Source organism: Lygodium microphyllum, chromosome 25 (assembly GCF_053477565.2).
Source record: "Lygodium microphyllum isolate KBCC chromosome 25, Lygodium_microphyllum_v1.1.10, whole genome shotgun sequence".
NCBI classification, from domain to species: Eukaryota; Viridiplantae; Streptophyta; class Polypodiopsida; order Schizaeales; family Lygodiaceae; genus Lygodium; species Lygodium microphyllum.
Window position 1 is genome coordinate 131,148,198 of NC_141159.1, and position 6,382 is coordinate 131,154,579.

Here is a 6,382-nt window from a genome sequence, read left to right on the forward strand (position 1 = left end):
AATTTCATCCAAGTAACAATATGGATCCAAGAAAAGAACTTGTAGTTCTATATACACGAGCCATCTCCTACAGAAACTGGTATTTAGGATATCTAGAAACTAGAGTGATATGTGAGCTCTTAGTGCAACCTCGAGTCATTGTAAAAATCAAAAGTGCATGTTCCATTGATAAACCAATAGGTCTACTTGGAAGGGTAAAGTCAATGATATCTAGCAATAAAGAGGGTGACCCCATCAAATAGTCTATTGTACTAGATTCCCCCTTGGTGTGAGGTGCCTCCTCCAACAAACCTAGAGGAGTCCTTTTAGTAGTCAACCAAAATTTATATCCATGCACATCACCATCTAGTCTCCCCATGGGAAACCTAGGACTTAGTTGAACATGGGAATCTCAATTCTACTTCAGAGGGGAAGCGTGGAAAAGTCACTCCTAACAGCAATCTAACGCCCACAATCAAAGGCAGTAGTGAGGTTAACACTGCACTTGGCTCAAAGAGAGTGAGAGACGGGGGACAGTATAACTCAACCCCCTACCCATAAGGTAAAATCTCAACTTCGGCCCCCTAAAACGGTGTTAAACCTTGTAACTAATCCTACCAATATTGGGAGGGTCACAATTTAATAAGCTCTATTTAGTGTTATCGTGTCCACCCAGTTATAGGCATTCAATTGTCAGGATCAAAGCCTCCCACTTTCCTCGATTGGGTTTGCTTTAGTTTTCTAATTAGCAAAGCATACTACCACGTTGTTTGGACATTAAAAAAGTAGATTCCTTTTATTACTCAATTAAACTGGGTTCATTAAACTCAATATTTAGCACACAACAAACAATTTGAAAATCAAATACTTTATTTCATAACAACAAGCAGAACCATCACTCAGCAGAGTGGTACAAAACCGTCTTTCTGCAAAGAGACATCGTCCAGCAAGCCTAGGATAGACCTTCCAATCTCATAGGATTGAGTTGTATGTGATCTCACTCCATCTGCAGTCAACATGGAATTTTTTGGCTTAGAGCCCCTCTAAGCTTCCCTGAGACTCACGAGCCGTCCTACATAGCAGGGGCACTTATCACTCGGGGCCCTTTGCCCTCTCAGGTGCTTGAGTGATCAAAAACCAAAAATACCTACCTCCCTTGCGAGAATACTACTCCCACCCACATGTGAGTTTTTCCACACTTCGTAGAGTGTTTAAGGAGCATTGGGTTGGAGACCCCAACGTCTCGAACCACCACAATCCACAACTTGTCTGGCTGTTACAAGCACAGAATCATAAGAGACATAATTCATCATTCACAAATCCAAAAGTAGTCATAACCATAAAACATTTTTAACACACTTGTCAATGTATGAGATGCATAGAATCTATCCCCCTCATCAATTCCCATGTTCTTTCTTAAAAAGCAATTGATAATACTAATATGTTTTTGTAAGTTTAAGTACGTTCTAACTAATCGCAATCTATGTAACATACTTATCCTATGGGCTTTTCTAACATTACTAACTTATCCCTTATTTCATCATAAGATGCAAAAAAGCAATAACATAAAATAGAAATTTTAGGAAGTTGTAAAGTTAATAGCTTAAAAGCAATAATTTTCTTATGTACTTAACTTGATTATCTCCATTTAGCCATCTATCGTGATTACGAGGTATGACCGCAACCTCGGTTTGTTGTGGGATAACTAGTCCTTCAAGTTGGATAGATTCGAGGGTAACTTCTGCTTATGCTTCAGCTTTGTGTTGAGGTTCCTCAACAACGACTACTTCCTTACGTTGGGGAGCTCTCCAAGCATGTCCTCCCTTAGCATCTCGACGTCTCTTGGGAGCCATGGAAGAAGCTTGATGGATTTGAGCAGCACTTCCACGTAGGTGTGGAGAGAGAGAGAGAGAGAGAGAGAGAGAGAGAGAGAGAGAGAGAGAGAGAGAGAGAGAGAGAGAGAGAGAGAGAGAGAGAGAGAGGCTTAGCTGATTGCAGCAGAGCTTCATCGTGTCAACAGCAAATACACTTTTTTATGGGTTGTTCTTCTGAAGTGATGCCCTATCCCTGTTTATGTAGTAATCTTGCTTTTAGCATTTTTATGACATCATCGATGATGTCAGAGAGGGGCTCCATTTTTGGAATGTAGTGTGGAGATAAAGATATGGCAATCACTGTGCGTTGCGTCATCAGGCGGGCATCACTCCAAGGCTCACGACTTAGTTTTGTTATTCTATACTACAAACATAGGTTTAATAAGATTGTCTTGGGAGGGTTTCCCAAGCCTTCCTTCCATGAACTGGCATATAATACCTCATCAATTATCTTTATAGTTAGAGCTACTTTTAAAAATGTGCAATCTTTATCGTTTTATTTTTTAGCATAAATCAAATTTTGGAAAGTATGCACACATTGTTAATTAAAATAAACTAAGTAATGGGGACATTATACTTGGGGTTTCAACATATGAGCCCTCCTGAACTTGGCCATCATGATATGCCATTAAATATGACCATCCTACGTGCGAGTAGTGCCTGATGCAAATAAATGTCTACCATACTCTATTATTTCCCTAGTGTCATATGATAATCTTTGCATGTTCATATCCTCTAGAGCCATCTCTCACTTGATACATGGCATCATGTGTGTCATGAATCACTATTTAGACAATACCTATGCATGGGATAGCACCTTTGTGTGCACTAAAATCTTTGGCTAGCAATGGGTCTCTTGTATTGGCAAGCCATAAAATGTCCTCATATAGTGCCATGTAAGGGAACTCTGGGCATCGTGCTCTATGGAGTGTGGGTACCTAGTCTACTGTGACCCCTCTGACTCATTAGCTTGCTGACTTTGGCTTTGTTTTTGTCTTGCTCCTTAGAAGCTTCTCTCAAGATGCCTAAATCTCCAATAAGAATAGTTCTAGGTATACATGGTCCTCGTATTCCATCGCCCTATAAAGAGGCCCAAGCCACTCTTGAAAAGGGCAATGACGTCTCCCTCTAATCTTATAATATATAATACATCTACAAATAAAGTGCTCCTTAGCCTCAACCTTTTGATGGCATAACTAGCACATGTGTGCATCCTCAAATGTGTATATGTTGTCTAGTCTTAATCTTGAGCTAGTGTAATGATTTCTGTATTAATCCAATGGTACTACGTATCCCATGGGAGAGGTGGATGTCCATCTATGTTGGTCTAACAACGAATTTGATACTATGCCATCTTCATACCAATGGGCTCTAGGGGATGCACCCATATGCGATCTATATCAATCTTCACAATATTTGCCCTAATCACTTGATTCCGCTCTGTACGCGTGACATCCAAGTATGGGCAATCCAAACTATATTGGAGTGGTGGGAGTGCATCCATCTCTAATCCATGTGTCATGAACCATGATTGCATATTTGCATGCAAACAATGTGTATCCCCACTCTTCATTAATTATTTCGAGGAAGTCAAAACCAATCATAGATATCTATATCTAGGGACCCATATTCTTTGTAAGCAAGTTACGACCTAAAATAATGGCTCTATGACCACAGATGCTGCTTCAATCTTTTGCAAAGGCATGGTCCCCATATTGGGGATATGCAATAGCAAGCTTGGGGTAACAAATGTATGAAATAGTAATAATTTTGTTTCAATGTTCTTGGGATTGAGCATGTATACTCTTTCCCTCAAGTGTTGTGGTTGTTGCATGACCTCTATCTGACCTAGAAGCTAGTGCATCTCGCAATGATAAATGTAGGTAATGTAAATGTGGCCCCCATATATACATAGAATCTAGCATACTCAACCATATCTCCGCTAAGAGTAAATTGATGTCCTTCTTGGGTCACCCAAGCTTGTGTGGCATTAAACACCATCACCTTAGTCTTTCGAAGCTTCACCGTCAATCCTCTATGCAAAATGCTTGCAGTGCATCCATGTGTCTCTGCAAGCCCTCAAGTATCCATGATTAGTACCACACCACATGCATACAACAAGATGGGTATCATTATGCTAATGAAGCTCACACTTGGTCCTCCTAATCTATCCACACAATCTGAGAGCTTATCAACATAAAAACCAAAGAGAGCAGACAAAAGTGGGCATTCCTACTTCACCTTGATAATATTTACCATCATATCTTAAAGCCCTCCTAGAGCCTGCACCCTCCCTATCTCACTGACTCATACAAGGTATAAATCCCCCATTATATATATTCTAGAGTGCCAATATGATGTAGTCATTGCATGAACCCAGCTTAGGGGAAAGTATCAAATGCTTTGAGAATTTCCATGAAGCAACATAAAAATCCTCTTCCCATGTGCGCTACCTTCCTCTATAATAGTAGATGTGATACAGGGCCGCCTTGCTAATGTATCAAGGTGAGTCTCATGTGTCTCGTAATGATGGCTCTAATCAAATTATAGTATGGACCCCTTAGTTGTCGCTGCTTGGTCGAGGTCATGGTGCTCGACAAAGTCCAATGGCCTTATCTAGTGTGACTTTGTGGTGTGGAGTAGGGGTCATTTGGTGAGATGGTTGTGTGTTTGTCGAGCTAGTAGTGCATGTTGGGTCTAATCTATGAAAGAAATTTGTCATTGCTCTCTACATGGGCCCCTTTGGGCGTTAGTCTCTTGTCTTGTAGGTATGTTGTGTGGCGCCTTTGGAGCTCTAGGAGGAAAAGCCCTAGACATCTCTAGTCCTTATACTCCATGACACGATGAAGAGGTCCAAAGCCATCAAGGAAAAGGCAATGATACCTTTCCTATATGTCATAATACACTGTACATCTGCATATGTAGTATTCCTTTGTCTCATGCTCTTTGTGACAGAGCTGGCATATCCTATTCTTCATTGGAGTATTTGTCCATCTGCCCGTCTCTATTCTCAACTGATGGGAGGAGTCGTACACCTGTCCAATAACAACCCACAACCCACATAGTGTCGGAGAGGTGCATGTCCATATATTGTGGTCGGACAATAAATCCATCCTTAGAGAGGTGTATGAAGTGGCTCTAGTAAAACTCTATATTTGGTCCGAGAGAGAGAGAAAGAAAGAAAGAAGAAAGAAAGTTATATTAACGTCTTCATTCGTGACATGGTATCAGAGTACCTGCACTAAGAGAGGTTGGTTTCGAAGGCTAATGAGAAGGAGAGCTCATAAGAAGGTGGTATATATCCCAATATCTCTCCTCCTCCCATTCCCGCTTTTTACGGCGGGTCAAGCGGTGCATGCGTCTCTGCGCCTGTCTATGTGTGATCTCTCCTCTGGCCTCCAAATCGCGTAGTTGTCGACGTAGATCTCTGCACTCATCATCATACCACCTGTTCTGTGGCATGGTACCGGTCCGAGGGGGTGCGTGTATGTGTGATGTGGAAAACTGAGTGTAGCAGAATCATGCAGAATGCGTGTGATATCAGTGGTCAGTGTATCAAGGGGTGCGTATGGATCAAGTGACGTGATGTGCTCCTCCAGATGCTGTGAGTAAACATGTGAGAGCTCATGAGTGAAGTGTATGGTAGTATGCATGTGGGGTATGATATCTGCAGGTGGTGATGGTAATGAGGTGAGGAGTGAGAAACTGAGAAAGGTGTGATTGGCACTGAGTGGAAGTCTCCCAAGGCCGAAGGACTCGATAGTATGCATCCCATCGATCGGTCCGAGCAGATAATCTACAGTACTCTCGCCCCCCCCATGTGGGAAGCATGTAAGACCTCCTGAATATGGCCGTCGTGCCATCCCGTTATAAATAACGAGATGATGTCTACTACCAAGCTCAAGTAAATGCCCTCCATACCCTGTGGCGTCTGGCCCAGTATGTGCTGACTCCCTACTGATCCCTAACTCCTCAGGGTCTAATGCTCTCATGATCTCTGGCTGCTCCATATCAAAACTCTCACACTGTCGGCTCTGTGTGCGCCCGTTGAAGTCCCCCATAAGGAAGACCTCACCCAAACTAGAATACAGAATAATGTCCTCTGAGAGCTGTGAATAAGGGGAGGGGGAATCTCTGGCCTGAATATCACCCTGCGTAGTAGCATATCTGGACCCTCGTGGTGAAAAGTAGCATACTGCCATATAAATCCATCTCTCATATGATATCTGCACTCTGATCCATATGTAACTGGCCTCCTCATCTCGTCTCACTAACTGGATATGTCTTTGTATCCCCTGACGGAATAGAACTGCCACCCCTCCTGAGCCCCTGAGAGAGAGAGAGAGAGAGAGAGAGAGAGAGAGAGAGAGAGGGCCAATTGGCTTTTCTCTCTCACTACATGTGGTAGTAAACCAATATAAATAGTAATATATAAATATAAATAAATAAAAAACCCTTTGAAAATTTAAAGATCCCAAGAAAATAGTATTGTTGCCACGTCACCAACATCAAGTTAGGGGGTAACCTCA